A 17411-nucleotide genomic window follows, 5' to 3' on the forward strand; every position below is an offset into this window, starting at 1 on the left:
TTTCTGCCACCACCCCGGCACCTTCTGGAGCATCCTCCACCCTTTGGGTCTATGCGGCCTCGCTGAAAGTTACCTCTTCAATTCCCAAACCATCCTTAGCGGTTGTCATCATATCTAAGCTATATATTGTCTCTTGCGAACTTAGGGGCTCAAATGTTGCTCGGCTCTCAATGCTCAGTGCTCTGCTCAAGCGCTCAATTCTCAAATTATCAAGTGTTGTTTGTTGGCTAGCCCTTTGTGTTTTATAGTGCCTTTCGAATTCGAATTCGACTGTTCCCCCTAATTTCAGGCCATTAATGCTTTCTTGGCAGTATATTTTCCCAAATCTTGCCCATAACTTGCATCTTAAATGCCCGTCGTCCACTTCATTTGGCTTCAAATCGCACATCCCATCATGAATAGTGACCTCAACGACCACTTCCCAGCCAACTTGTGCAATAGCGCAACCCACTGTGCGTGGTCGCGGACCCTATGACGTTCTAATTCTGCGCGCATCTCCAATATCATGCAGCTCTGAGGTAGAATATTTTATAGTCTCATGCTCCCTTCCAGCTACCTGGAGCACTAAGACTGTTATTCCTATGGCTAGATAGGTGGTCACACGATGTGTGCAGGGCTCCATCCTGTCCCCCACCATGGTTCGCGGAGAATCCTCATCTTCCATTGTGGTGATCGGCACTGTGCACTTTAGTACTTGCAACGTGCTACCCTGGTCACTTTGTTTGACGATATGTGGTCCAAGCCATGGCAAAAGACTAACCAGTTCATGACGATAGTCCTCCAACTTGTTAGTACGATTATATGCACCTTGCCTTACCATTCTTGGTTTTCGACGAGAAATGATTCCTTTATTTCATTTTCTAGCTTCTTGACCTCTGCGTCCATCAAAGCACTTTTCTCACTTATCCGTACCTGATCTTCTTCAATTTCGTAATGTCTAAGGTTTCCCCATTTGATTTCTTCCTCATGTCTTATGTGTTCTGTTTCTCGCGGTTGTGTGATTCCTTTGTTCCGTGCTTCGTGAACTGTCGTATCTATGGGTGCTGCTATTCACGAACTAGGCTTCACATGCTTCCCAAGGATTATAGCCCCTGCTTCATATTTCAGCTTCGGAATTGCACAAGTAGATAGGGTCTTGCACATGCTCCTATAAGCCCATAGAACCACTTATAGTATGCACACTAATTCTGGAGTCCACACAATTAGTTTTTCGAGCCTACACCTTCCCTAACTGTCTGCTAACTTCGAAGTCCACTCATACAACATAGAGGGGAAGGATGCAAAGAAAATTTCGTGGATTTCCATATATAAGTAGCGCTCTAACCATTGTTCCTTTGATACTCACGGTTCCTATTTCCTATGCCAAAAACTTGTGAATCTTTCTATCCAACCACCCTTCAATTTATTTCTTCATTGTATTCCAGTGACATGACATCAGACATCCCTTATGCAAATCCCGGTCCCAGCAACAGAACCATTTATTGGCTTATTGGGGCCTGACCCAGGTTCAAAGGTGATTTAGCCAAACAAATCCCAGTACTACTGGACCTTTCGGCAACAGTCCGCAGAGCGTGGACTAAGGTCTCACCCAAAGTAGTATGGGAGGGTGCTAGAACCAGGTTTCTGCACGTTGGGGATGTTTGATGGGTTCAAGTGGTCCACAGTTTGACCCTACGCGCACTTCTCTGTACCTTGCAACCTGAGATACTGCCTTCGCGCAACCCTACTCAGGGGCTGAACAATGTTATTACCCAAGTCCTTACTAATCATCCAATATTAGTTGATTAACTTAGCTTATTTGTATGCCTTCAATTATACTTAACAATATTCTCAATTCATACGAGTGCGCGTAGTAAATAAACAATATAATTGAAAATGATATAAAACATGCAATAACTCAGAACAGATGCACATAATTGGTAACAAAACCTTTCTTTATTAATCTCTTCTCTAGTTATAGACTCAACTCTACCCTACACACTCAGAAGCAGGGGTCCGCGCACTCACCTGCAGATTCTACTAGGCCTCTGTGCACTCAACTGTAGAGCCTCTTCCTACTACTATGACCCAAGACACACTTAGATTCTTCTTCTATGCTTCACTATCTCATTCTATCCATTATATTCTATTATCATCTCTTTAGAACTTAGAGCCTCGCTCTATTTATACAATCCCATGGTCCACGAACCATGGGTAGGCCGACATTACATTCAAACTTAGGGCGGACAGCCCTATGGCTCTAACATACATTTTGTGCCCACAATTTGTGGAGCTTTACAATAATATCTCTCAAAACTTGGGCTTTGAGCACCAAAACATGTTGTGGGGGGATTCCATGCCCAACAGTGAAATTATGTCTTCTCCACTAATCCCAACAAAAGTTCTTCAATATATGGTAAGCGAAGATGGATCCTCTCAATTTGCAAGGAGAATTTCATCCGTTGCCAAATATTTCCATGGAAAATTTCCCATTTTCTTTGGATTTACTTTAGTAAAATGAAAATAAGCATTTGGTTAAGCTTCATAGTGCCTATTATATTTATAATGTGGTTGAATATAATGTTTCTTGCCGACTTTTCATCCACTTTTACAAGGAATTTCCCATGAATGGTTTACTTCATTACCACCTAGAAGCATCACTATTTGGGATGAATTTTGAAGATTTTTTGTTAAGAACTACTTCTCAAGGAAAGACCCATATTATATTTTCTTGAAGTTGGTTGAAATTTGGATGAATAAGGAAAAGATCATTCAAATTTTTGCTATAAAATTTATAAAGGTCCTTCATGAGATTCCTCAAGAAATGTTTCTAAATGATTTCAACATTTTTTCTATTGTGAAATTTCTTTTTCCACTAATTTGATATTTTTATTGAAGTAAGAGAGAAAGTGCAACTAGAAAGAGTTAACGTACCAAGCTCAAGTCATTGAAGAAAATATTCATGAAAGTGGTGTTGATCTCTTGAACGTTTCAATATTGTTCCAAAAACACAGAGGAAAGGATATAAAAGAGAAATATAATAATAAATGTGAAATTTTTTATACGTCATATTATGTCCTTGAAGCTAAAAGAGAAGACCCTAATTTCTCAAATCAAGAAGAACATCATTCACCACATTAAATATGGGAGGGAAATTTTGATATCTCATATGTTCATTTTGAAAGTAATGTTGACAATGAGTTTAAAGATGAATCTGATGAATATTCGTTAGATGCATATGAATATGGAAAATATGTTACAATGGATTCCCAATGGCCAAAGCTAGTTTGTACAAAGCCACAAGAAGGATGTCCATATAGGATAAAAAAAATGTAACGTTAAATATTTCCACTTTGTAGTAAACTTTCAAGTTATTGATTTCTTGTTTTGAGTATATTCTAAAGAAGAGGTCTTCCTAGAATAGAAAAAAAAGGGAATTTGCAACAATATGGATGTATGGTATATGTTGGTAGACAACAAAATCCAACCATACAGTCCTCCATGGATTCTCAATATTAAAATCTTGAAAGTGACAAATTACCTCTACTTATTGATCGTGATGACCTGGTAGGTCCTTAATTATTCAATCAATTTCAATTTTATAGTGCTTCCTCACACAAGTTCAATGGATATGACCTCCTTTTAAAAGGATACTAATAAGGAAGTAAATTTCTTCTAATAATACTTTCATTCGATAGCCATGTGTGTCAACTTCAACAAGCATTTTATGAAATAAAAAATAGAGGTTATATGATTGAGATGTTCCCATTTGATCAAAGAACCCATGGAGTTAAATTTACCCACATCTTATTCCTTATATCTTAATCAATTATCCATTTTTATCCATTTTCTCCACTTTTCATCCATTTTCTATTTATCTTTATTATTTTCATTATCCATTTTCATCTTAATGGATTACTCTTTCTCCCCTCATTACTTAACCATTTTCACTCAATATTTCTTCTTCTCCTTTCATTACTTAATATTTTTGCTTAGTCATTTTACCATTTTACTCAACCCTTTGTTATTTATGCCCCCAAATTTCTTTACCACTCCCCCATGAATTTTTACTAAGTAATTATTTCCATGTGGGACTATTGTTTCTCCTCTCATTACTTAACCATTTTCACTTAATCTTTCTCCTTATCCTATAATTAGTTAAAAAAAATTACTTAGTCATTTGAAAATTTTCACTCAACCCTTTGTTATTCATGCCTTCTGAATTGCTTTACCACCCACCCATGATTTCCTCTAGAATTTTTACTCAGCCCTTTGTTATTCATGCCTTCCAAATTGTTTTACCACTCCCCCATGTTTTCCTCCCACATTAGTTTACCTTACAAACCCACATATTTTAATGCATTCTCCAAACTTTGATTATTTTTCATGCATTCTCATATCCTAAATTTCTCCCAAATTTTCTTAGGCACAAGTCCCAATGACACATTGTAGTATCTCTAGGTGATACTTGGAATGTATTGGTTGGACACATGTGACTTGGTATCATGACTAGGCATCAATATGGTGACAAAGATTTTACACTACACACAAGCTACACTTCATACAAGTAAGTTGGGGAGCCTACTTCCCTATAAAATTGTTATAAACTCCCTGCCATAATGCATGCGGGATAAATAGAGTGGGTTTATAAATAAAAGGGTAATATTTATGAGAAGAAAATCAACAATTATTGAGTCAATAACTTTTGGAAGCCATAACTTGAGTTCCTGATGTCCAAATTGGGAAAAAGAGAGATCATTAGAAAGTTAATGATGTGAATAACAACTTGGAAATGGTTTACTGGATGAAATTTAATTTATCATACCTAAATAAATAAATTATAGTCATGACCATTTGTTATTAGGCAACATATTACTTCTTTTTAAATGATTGATTTAAATGAATTTTTAGGTTGTTTAAAGTAGCTCCTTCCTTATGGAATGAATATTAAAGTTTATATTTACAAAAGGGAATTAATTTAGTTAGAAGAAAGGGGCAAAAACCCTAATAAAATACTTCCAAGAATATGAAGAAAGGATTATTATAGAAAAAAAAGATGGAAGAACATTAAAAAAGAGAGTGACCCTTCCAGCATAGTAAGTAAGGAAACCTCCTAGTTGAATTTTATGATATATTATTGTCAATGGAAAATCATCCAACCTTTCATTTCAAAGTCACTTTGAATGAAAAGAGTTGATTCTAACTATTTAAATATTTCTCTTCCAAGTATTTTCATTTACGTAGTCCATGGGATCCCAATTCAGTCCATTTTGGAGAAATGCATTTTAATTTTCTGAGCATTGAGCTATTTCTGAATATTTATATTTAGGAGAATTCTCAGGAGTTCATAGGATAGTGTGATCTTTTAGCTTTTAACTTTAAGCTTAAGATTGCAAGTGCATAACTCCTTTCATCTCTATGATTTTAATGGAAATACATCTTACATTCTTTGCAAATATGTTATGTTTCTTTTCCTCTTGATCAATGACATGGTGTGTTCAACTTACTTATATTATAGAATCCAATCTTTTCACATTATTTATTTTACTCTTTAAAAGTCCTATGATGTAAATATAATTGTTAATACAATTTCCATGAAAAGAGTCCTTTTAGTTTTCACATGAAAAGTTGTAGATAAATTTTTTTGTAATCATATTGTTCTCTTTTGTATCTATGACTAGGATGGTATGCTTTGCAAGTAAATTTACTATATGAGAACTTTATTGGAATATTTGTTGAGGTAACACTCACCCACAACATTCATTTGAAGACAAAGGAAGAATATTCAATCAAACAAGAGAGGAGTATACTTTTTTTATAAAAATGAGGAGTCTTTCTTGCTCCCCACAAGATTTTCTCACAATGTTAGTCATTTTCCTTTGGCAGGAAAAGTGGTCAACGGGACCTCTATAGCATCAAACTGATCAAGGAAATTAGTTAGGTAAATGACCACAACCATGTGCCAACAATGAGAAGTAGCCATGTGCATTTAAAAAAAAATGACGTAATTTTCATAGACTTTAGTGTTGAGCTCGAAATGGTTACATGGTTTTCTATTTTTCTTTAAAGGAATTAAATTTTAAAAGTCACTATATGCATATATTTTCTCTAGAATTTTTGCACTTGTTTTCGCTCAAATAAATAATTTTTCTTTACACATTCTTGCAAGAGACATCCATATTTAGAAAATCCTAGGCAATGATCCATAGACTGTTTTTGGCCTTGCATATCCAACATTCTAAGGTTTTCACACACTTCTCCTTTTATAATAGAATTTTGATCATTGTTTTAACAATTTTTTCTTCCCTTGTCAATCCCCACTATGCCTCCATGGAGTCCACTCTAAGCCAAATAATATTATGTAGTGACGTTCATAACATAATTTCAATGTTGGATAGATTGGAAGAGCATATCTGCATCTATGATTTCCTTGTTTCTTTCTCATTCAACCACCATATATTTGGTCATAAATTTCCTCGAATCCCATAATTACTTGAAAATTCATTTAGTGCCCATGCACCTGAAAAAATAGAAGTTAACATGTGGTTTTTTCATTTACCAACCTCACATGCAGATCCATACATGATCACAATTTTCTTTATATTCCAAACTCTCATACCATTCATTAAGAAGCTAATCCTGACACTATTATTTAGAATGTTACAATAATCAATGAGGGTCCATGGTTCTTCATTTTATATTAAAATTTGTGCTTCGTTAATAAAAATGAAATAAAAATCATGTGAAATGAGGTTGAAGTGGTTGGGCCATATTGTTTGATGACCAAGAATGAAAATTAGAGACTCATAAGCATGAAAAAATAGTTATCTCACATCTTGAAATGAAGGGTTGCACATTTATGATGTTGGATAAAACCATTTGAAAATTTGCAACGGGTTTATAAGGAGAAAATTATATCGGTTAAATTGTTGTGAAGGAGAAGGTGATATTGGTTAGTACATACTTCTCATTATATTTGGGCACACTTGTAATCATGAGAAGGATATCATCCCTTCTACACCCCAATAGTTCTTGAGTTTCATTAAATTGTGTTGTGTTGCATGCTTATATGCTTAATAATCGAGTTGTTTTGTTTCATGTCCTAGATTTGCTTGAAATTGAATAAGGGGATCTTAAGTACACCTTTAGTTGTGTGTGATGGTTAATAGTTTCATGGTTGATTTATGATTTAAACCATATAGGCATGGAGTACAACACATTTAATGAAACTAAAACACTATTGGGGCATAAAAGGGACAAAGAAGGAATTTTGGTGAAGGAGAGAGGCGGTGGGGGGGGGGGGGGGTGCGGCGGCGGGCTAGAGATTTTTTCCAAAGTACCGAAATGTTATGCATGAAGGAGAAGTTATTACTAGCAGAAGAATTTGAAGAGGCTCAAAATGTATGTGCTCGACATACCATATGGAGGATTGAAGGATGGAGGTTTGACAAAATAATGCATGGTAATTGTTTGGTACCACAATTGACAGAGTATATGCTAGCACTTTAGGGCAATTAGATAAGGGGTAAGGTGGGAAATTCAGTTTGGGATGGAGCAACGAACAATTGAGGAGGGAACGTGAGAGAATGACATAGTTGGGTGAGATGGAATAATGAGCTGGAAAAAGATTCCCAATGTTAGATCTGGGCAACATCCATGACAAAAAGGATGATTGCTTTTAATCAAGGGTTTTGAAGTCCATTCCCTTCTAGTGCTTTGTTGGGTTCTTGTTATGTCTGTCTAAATACTCCGTCTGAGTATACTTTTTCTTAGTTAATGTACATTTTGAGTTTGTTGAGGAATATGATGGCGAACTATGAGATGATCTCTTGTACAAAATTTGTATGGGTTTGAACTCTATGGCATTATCCAGAGGCATTAACTAGGCATGAGTTTTCTGAGTTATGTTAGTGAACTTATGTACCATATATAGTTCTCTATTGATTAATATGAATATAAGAGTTCAACTGGAGTTTTTGTCCTAGTTGTATCTTTTTCATGTGTAATGTTGAGTCTAACCATGAATATCATGGATGGAATTCAAGTTTGTATTGATTTTTTTGTTACTATAGCTATTTTTTTTGTTGTGAATCTTTAGACCAATGTATAAAGAATGAAACTATTTTTTGTTGCTTCTTGTCCAAAGATGGGCTCCTCATATAAATTATAGGATACATGTAACTATTAGTGTATAAATAATTTTGATTATGGAATTGCACATGGTAAAGGTTAGGAATATGCATGTTTAAGCCATAGGAATATTTGAAAAATTTTAGGTTGGGTCTTCATAAACCAAGATGATCTCCTATATCCCTGATTCCCTACATAACATACATAAATTTTTCAATCCCATTGCATACCTTAGGTGATACCTAAGCTTCTTGCAGGTTTTTTGAATGTTGAGATTGGGCAATGGTTCGAGCAAAAGATATATGAGTTCATAGTAGAGAAATCTATAGGTTTTTGTATTTCTTCGAAAGCCTCGGTGCAAAGATACCTATGTGGTGAGGTCCATGATATTTTATAAGTGGAATTCTTGGTTATAATGTGGGATTGGCTGAAATTTCAAGCATAGCGTTGAGTATTAGAACCGCAAATAAGACCTTGTTAGTGGATGTCTGAGTTTCTAAACATAGTGAGCATTGTAAGTAATTATGTTTTTGAGCAGTAGTGTTATATGGAAAATTATATTTTGCGGATAGAAGTGAATCCTCTAGATATAGTAGTTAGATATAGAAACAATAAAATAAAAAAAACACTTGTGTTTTCCTTAAAGAAATTAGAAAATGAAGGAGAAATCCTACCTAGAATCCAACGTAAGTCCTCTTCTCTTGGATTGTAAACTTTATCTTCAACTCCAATTCTATAAATGGGACTTGAAACACAATTACAACAAGCAAGAGAACTACAGGATTTACATAGCATAGACCAATATCTATAATCAATGAGTCAAGAGGGAAATGAAATACATAAGCATCAATTAGTCACAAGTATAGGGGAAAAAAGATTTTATATTAATAAAATGTAGGAGAATATTACAACCGTTTTTCAGTTGTTGACAATGTAGATGTATCCCACCAAAACTTGTCTTTCCTTATCCATAAAGCGAGCTCTGAATCTCAACTCAAGGATGGTAATGGATCCTTAGGTAAAAATTAGCAGCATCAAGGCATAGCTACGAGTCTCCAAAAGCCAACCCAGACTCTATGGGAGGCAGTGAATTTATAGGGTAAAGAGGTTAGTTTTGGTTTTACCAATCTAGGAATTAGATCTACATATGAGGAAGGATAAGGTCTAGGGATAAGAGATAAAACCTCTAGGATAGGAATTCAAGATCCCAATCAATAGTAAATGGTTAAAACTAATTTAGAAGCTTCTGGAAAGAGAAGTTTCATAAAAAAAAATTCCTGAAATTCTAGAACCATCACACTAGTATCAAAGGCATCCTATGATGGTCAGCGCAATTTCTTAGTTATGCAACATGCAACATTGCAAGTTGCATAGAAGGAAGGGTGCAATGGGCCCAAATATGAGCTTTTAAGCTAAAAAACTAGAATTCTTGGACTTTTTGGAGAGGTAATGCTCGATGATTTGAAAAGGGATGATCACAAGGTGTTAAGGATGTTGATTGATATGGTTTCCATACCATCTGAGAATATGTGACAAAATGACCTATAACAGATTCCCCCCTAAAGTACAAAGTTAGAAGCAGTGGCTGAGGACTGAAGTGCTTTACTTTGTGACAAGTCCAGATCAAGAAAAGGTTGGTTGAGATCATCATCTGTTACAATACATAATCATCATGATATCATCATTGGGGTAGGCATACCCATACTCAAGCTATAAATTAATATTACATGTACAATGATCAAAGTCTCGTCCATTGATGACAAATGGTGGACCCATGTTTGGATGACTTTCTGAATGATCATAGCCATCATACTTTGTGATCTTATATAAATCCTAAAAGCGCATCCTGGATGGATGAAATTATATTTGATGTATTATGCCTTGTCAATCATTAGTATGAGTCTAACCATGCAAAAAAATGAGTTGGAGTCGAACATGGTAGACAACATCTGATTACCGACCAATGATGCGAGTCTCTAACAGACGTGAGAGAAACCACTGATAATGATAATGGATCACAAGGAACTAAAGTAATCCATGTGGTGTGAATGAGTGAGATGAAATCAAACAACACACAGAATCTCTCAGTCGAAGGCCAATGGTGAAAACCTGCCACCAAAAGAAAGGAAACTTTCCATTGGCGTATGCAAGCTCCAACGAACTGAAGGGATTTTCTAAGTCAACTTACTGGATAAGGTGTTGATTTCAACATGAAATCACCCATCGTAGGAGGACCTTGATGTATTCCCCATCAACAACATGAAATGGGTATCAAGATTTGGGACATAATGTAATGATGCAGAGCCAGTTTAGGCGTGGCATACATGAAATAAGGCTCAAGGGTATTGTAGCAGATGTCAACTAAGGGAATTCTATTTAACATATCGGTGACATTAAACGAAGTTGGCAACATTGAATCAAAAACCCATAATGGAAGTGTAATCAATAGGGAGGAAAGTGGATTCCCCAACCCAAAGTAGTCACGGAGATGAAGTGAAAGAGTGTCATGTACAAGAGTGACTCACTGCCATTAATAGGTATGAAGCCCTGTTTTCCCAATTTCCCAACCATTTCTAGCTAGTACCTCTTTATTTTTGACAAGCTTGAGGAGGATAACATGTGCTTGATCTATGATTTCATCCTTTTGATGAATCCCTCAGAGTATTTTTAACAAACCCTGAGAAGCAGTGGTTCGATCCCATCGTGCTCAACAAGTCAAATGTTGTTTAATAGTTTTATGAGCCCAACAAAGATGTAACTCAACTTCTTTTTCATATTTAGAGATTTTTAAAAAGAGGCCAGAAAGAAAACTCCAAAGGTTCATTTTCGTAAATTTAGTCTCTTAAGTCCAAAAAAGTATAAAATGATACTTAGGAAAACCTTTTAGTCATGTTTGATTAAAGTATTCATTTTTCATAAATATTCCATCCTAGTCTGGAAAATGGTTGACTTTATATTGGGCACACGTCTTTTCATTTACTTTAACAATTAAAAAAGAAGAAGTGCTTGACAATCTTTTCATGTTTTGGGATTCTAAAAAGAGTTGAAAGAGGACTCCAAGTGGTTCCTTTTTTGTAGGTTTAACAAGCTCGAAAAAGTGATAAAAGTGTACTCATTCATCAAAATTACTTGTATTTGACTTTTAATCTACATTACATCATTCAATTAACATTTAACCTACAAAGAACACCACAAAAAGATTAAAAATACATGATACATGGTAAATATTAGGTCAAAATATTTAAAATTATTTAAAATATATTAATATAATAACTAATTTTGACCATAAAAAATGAAAAATCAATTCATTTCTTCCCATTTCCACTTTTACAAAGTTGGGTGAGCTTTGAGTGGGTTCTTACCTTTAATCTTCAATGGTTGATTGCGGCCAATCCAGTGGATCATTTATAGTACCATTAGTTCCTGGTAAGAGATCTATCTTTCTCTTCATTTCTATAGTTTCCATTTCTCATTTCATGCATTTTTATGAGAATTTTTAGTTTTTAGGTTTAGAAAATCACTCTTGTCCCATCACACCCCTCCTATATCATGACGTATGATGGGTAAAGAAAAATAACACTAGAAAGGGTGGCCCAACACACTCAACAGTGGGTGTGAGTGTGACGGGTCGCTCTTTCCCATAAGAGACAATGTGATGGGCACAAAGGGTTTTCAAAAATTTGGTTTTTGAGTGTTTTTCCTCCCAAAAAATTTCAAATGGTTGATTCTATGTATTCTTCCATGTTATTTGTATAGATTCATTGGAGAGAAATGACTTTGACCGCGATAGAAAGAGAGCATGAAGCTCAATATATGGTTTCTACCAATGGCCTAGCAACAATTTAGGGTTTGAGAAACTGTGAGGTTCTCAAGTTTTTTATAATTCCGGGCATGAGGGCCTATTTAGAGTTACTGGAGTATTTGGTTAGGTGTTGGGATGTGCAGGGACAATAATTCAGGTTCAGGGTATGCAATGTCATGATATATGTTGAGGACATATATTTCATGACAAGGTTGTCACAGAGAGGAGCTCCCATTTCGCTATCTAGTTTTAGAAGAGGTGGGGAGACAATGAAATATTACATTTTTGTTCATTGTCGACCTCGTGTTGAAATAACCAAGGATGGGAAACTTGAGATAAAGGATGTGGTGCATCTTCCTCTTAGGACGATCCTTTCCACTATTACATAGTTGGTTGGTAGTGTTGCTTTGCATTTAGCCCCAAAGTACCAGATGCAATACACCTTAGAGTGCTTGGAACCTATAGTATTTAACTTGTGTGAAGGGGTTCTAGCCAACCTGAAGGAATAAATCAATAGGGAAAAGATAGGATGACTAAAGAACTTTGGATATGGTTCTATCATTGTATCCTTTTCCTTGGAGAGGATACCATTACTTCATCCTCAACAGATATCTTGTGAGTTTTAGAGACCTATAGAGCCTCGTATGAGGCAATAAGTAGATTTGATGTCTCGTCATGGGGGCACACCTATAATGAGTTTTACCCCTACATTATTTAGATGGCTGTGAAAGAAACTAATTATGATCAAGGACTACCCACATGCTAGAGCTAGTTTCCGCAGAGACCCAGAGCTTGTCTTACCCGAAGGCGAGCAATGGGATGATGCAGGTAAACAAAGTCATTTTAAATATTTTTGGTGTTTTGGGTTTCACAATTTTTTTTTTTTAATGTTTTTTATGCATTAAAGACTAACTATTGGTTTTTAGATGAAGATATTGTACCTACACAACTATTAGGCATGTCGCCTATTCATTTTCAAGCACAACCACATCTTGTATAGGCTAAGGTTGTATGATAGAGGAGGATATGGTTGATCCTAATGCCATGGAGATACTCACTGAGTTCGAGCATCATATTAAGGGTTTTGACCTGTAGTATATCAGACATAGGGATTAATGACATCCCCATTCGTCTGAAATGGTACACTATTGGAGTGCCAAAACACATTAGTAATTTTCTCTACAAGGTTTCTTGGGTGATTGTATGCTATTAATAGCATCATAGGCATTAGCCACCTAAGAGGATTTTCAACCATGTTTTATCTACATGTATTTTGATATTATAGGTTGTGTGGACATATGTGTGTCAGACACAACGTTTGCAAAACCAAGCTATAAAGTTTGTGTCAAACGTAATCATTCAGCCTCGTTAGAAGGTTGGTCCCTCCAACTCAAGCTACATGCTATCATTACAACATATATTGTGTTAACTCATCATTTATCGTCATCATGTGAACTGCTACCATGATACTCTGTGATTGTAGTTTTGAGAAAGTTATGGTACTAGGGAACTTCTGATGTTGATTGGCACTTGGTAATGGAGCCCAAATAACCAAGGGCGTAGAGCAAGAACACAAGGAGATAGGCCTCCGACAGGATCCTGAAGGGATTATCACCTAAGTGCTATGGAAACACCATGTCGGGTGTATGACAAGAGCATGATGTCATCCTAGAAGTATATTGGAGATCGGAGATTTCATAACTACTCTGTAATTTCATTTCTAAAAAGTTCTAATACTGGGAAACTTCTGATGTTGTTGGAATTTGGTCATGGAGGCTAAAGAACCAAGGGGGTAGAGAAAGAAAATTAGGAGATAGACCCCTGACAGGATCATGAAGGGCTTAGCACCTAAGTTCTATACCGATGGTCACAACACCCGATCTTATGGTGTAAAAACATAATAGGTGAAAAAAAGGGGCTAAAGGCCAATATCAGAATCTTACAATCTCATAATATCCTTCCTTAAAAAAGTTACGAAATGTGGGGCTCTGAGATTACAACACAGTTTTATGAAGGATGAATGAGTCAGAAGCTAAGAGTAAATGCATGCAGAAGAGTTGGTCACTAGAATAAATAGTGACTGTCAAGATTGCTGAGTCAAGGGAAACATGGACCATGATTTTCAGAGAAGAGTGTTGGGTCTGTCTTGAGTTGAAATAATCCATCTTTGATCTCCTGTGCACACTACAAGGAATTAAATGAAGAACAGAGCCCTAGAATGAAATTTTTGATTACATGAAGGAGAGCCATGTCTGAGGAACATGTGAGTCTCTGAAAGACAATTCAGAAGTATTTCCTGAGAAGTAAAGAGCCATGCTGTCATTACAAGTAGGCTTTAATGGTTGAGCTCCTTGAGTCTATAGTGTGACTGCGATTTATTTCTCTGTAGGTTGAAAGACACTCAGGTGGAAATTGCTTGCATCGATTAATCTGCAAATATAGTTGTTGAGTGGATGAGTAGGAGAAAATGCTCAAAATCCCATGCTCCATGTTTAATATGACTGTAGTAGAAATGTATCAGATGCAACATCAAGAAGGAGTCCCAAGTGTGTTGGGCATAGCCTAAGTTGGCCTAGATTTTGATGAAGACTCCACATTTTGGGTAGCAAAGTGCAAAGTAAAGGATGCAACAAAGCGAATAGTGGACTGCTCAGTAGAAAAACAGAACACCAAAAGGGACCACACAGTGGATTTAGCACACGGTATATGGGCTTCGGAGTGGGTCGAAGACCCTCCCTTTTGTTAAAATAATGTAATTTTTCATATGATGAATGGTTTTTGGACCATAGTAGATTGTATTTGGGGATTCCATGGTATATGGATCATGGTATTGTAATGTTGGACCCTCGATGTAATAGTATATAATAGGGTCAAATAATAAAGAGAAGAATCATCATCTTATGATCTAGATCTATGTTATGGTTGTATCTTGTTGATCTATACTTTCAAAGGAAGCCAAGGCTCTTCAACTGAGTGCATGGACTTCCTACAGTTGAGTGCGTAGGCCAAGAATTGTTTGTTGTACAAATTCTCTATTATAAGAAAAATTTCTTGTGGACATAGTCCCACATTTGGATGAACCACAGTAAAATTTGTGTCTTCATGTGTATCTCTGCTTATTATCTGTTGTAGCATAGTAGTTTTATTACAGTTTCATTTTATTACATCGCAGTATGATTAAGGGTTTATATCATATGCTTTAAGTGATGAATTTAATGTGGCAAAGTAATGTATGAACGTGAAGTAATATATGCACGTTATGTATAAGAAAAAATAAAAATACTAGATTGCATCATCCATCAAGGTTGCAGAAACCTGGTTCTACATCCTCCCATAGTCACTTCGGGTGAGACTGTGATCTACTTATAGGTTATTACTGAAAGGGATAGTGATTGAGGGTTTTGTTGGTGCGCAGTAAAGCGTTGAACCTAGGTCAGCCCAAACTAAAGCCAACAAATGGTTCCATTTCCAGGACCGGGATGTGTTTGAGGCATATGTTTATGTGGCTTCCATCGAAGAAAGAAATTCAAGATTGGGTAGAACAAAACAAACAAGAATTTTGATATCAAGAGATTATAAGCCTTTGTTTGTCATCTGAAAGGTGGTTACATACACATATTTTCGAAGATCAATACAAATTTTTCTTCAGTTCATTTCATGTTGAACTGTACAAGTGGATATCAAGGTTGACCGAAAGAAAGGACTATTTTAAAGGAAACGAACCTAAGGAGTCAACCCCTGAATTGATACAACAACTCAAGAACACCAAAAATATAATTTCAAGGGTTGTTGATTTCTAGATTGATAGAATCTTGAGAGGATTCATTATTGAGTTTGTGGTAGACTTCACAATGTCCTACAGTGAAGCAGAACGCCATTTTTTCAAAGGACCATGAGGTAAGTACTTGAGATCTATGAAACTCTATATTAAGATGCTTTTGTGTGAAAAGGGAGTTTTATGAATGCAGGCAAATTATTAGTTTACTTATGTTTGGGAGAAGATCCAAAGAAGAGAATGGAACAAAGAGAAGTGGAAAAATTTATAGAATAGACACTAGAAAGAGATCTCGTGGACAAGATCTAAAGAATTTCATAGAAACTAATTATAACCCTCTTTTAAGTGAATCTGAAAGTGAAGAAATCATTCCTAAGAACCTTGAGGTAACTCTTCAGTATTCACCCTTTCAGCCTGAAAGTCCACCGAAGAAAGAATCTAGCAATAGTCAGCGTAACTATGGTTTTCCCTATCCCCCTACCCCCCCTGACTGCCCTACCCCCCACCCCCCTCCCTTTACGAATCCCCACCCCCCTCTCCCTCCCCCTCCGAGAATAAATATTGCCAATGATATTAAGCTACCTATTTTTAAAGGAACTGGATCGGAAGATCCATAACAATTCTGGTTTTTATGCGAAGTAGTATGGACAATGAAGAAAATCCATGATGAAAATATAAAGAAGGAACAACTTGTCATGAAAATCTAAGATTGAGTGTTGACATGCTACATGAAGTATTCAAGCAATTAGAATAGATCATTCGCAGACATTAAAACAACATTGGTAAAATAATTTAAGAAACCGAAGTTTGAATCGTAGTGTATTAGAGAGTTAAAAGAAATCAAACAAAGGCCTACTGAGTATGTTTGGGAATTTGACGAGAGATTCAAGGTATTATTGGATCAGGTGAGATTTGACATAGCTCAGTAGTAACATAAGGAATGGTTCATAGCTACATTGCTGCGACATATTAGATTTCCTTTGACGTGACAAAAGATATAAATTCATGCTGAAGCTCTAGAGATGGTGATGAAATTAGAAGCTTTGCCTATAGGAGATACCAATGCAGGAATGCAACATATTCAGAGTCAGTTAGAAAATTTGACTCTGCAGTTAGAAGATATGAAGAAAAGCAAAGAAATCAGAGAAGAAGTGTGGTGTTTGAAGTGAAAATAAGAAGGCCACTGTAAAGAATAATTCCCTCTCTTCATAGATTACATGGCTAGTGGAGCATTGAATCCTTTGAATGTCAGATCCAACCTATGGTGCGAGATATCAAAAACTAGAGGCAAAAATCGATTAGAATATTGTTATTTGTTACAAAAATATGTGCAGACTCCCAGGAACTTATATTTCAAGTTTTTCAAATCAGTAGGACATGATGAGAATCATTGTCAAGCTTATGAACTAATGATGGAGCGCAGTGCTGACACTTATAGAATTCAGGTAGAAGAACATGGATGTGAGGAAAATGTAAAACGCCGGTCAAGGATGTTATCAAGGAAGAGGATGAGGTGGTGAAGCTGGTCGAGGATGTGTACAAATTATTTTCTATAATTGTGGCTAGTTAGGACACGTTATGACAGATTGTTAGAATCCCACTATGACATGTAATTATTGTAAAGCTTTTGATCATGTAATTGAAGAATGCTCGGTACTTATGGAAAAAACACAAGAAAGGAGAAACCAACAACTGACACAGAATATCCAAATGATGACTTCTGAA

The sequence above is a fragment of the Pinus tabuliformis genome, chromosome 1_2 (assembly GCF_031772625.1).
Source record: "Pinus tabuliformis cultivar Carrire ecotype Pingquan chromosome 1_2, CPIR1, whole genome shotgun sequence".
Taxonomy (NCBI): domain Eukaryota; kingdom Viridiplantae; phylum Streptophyta; class Pinopsida; order Pinales; family Pinaceae; genus Pinus; species Pinus tabuliformis.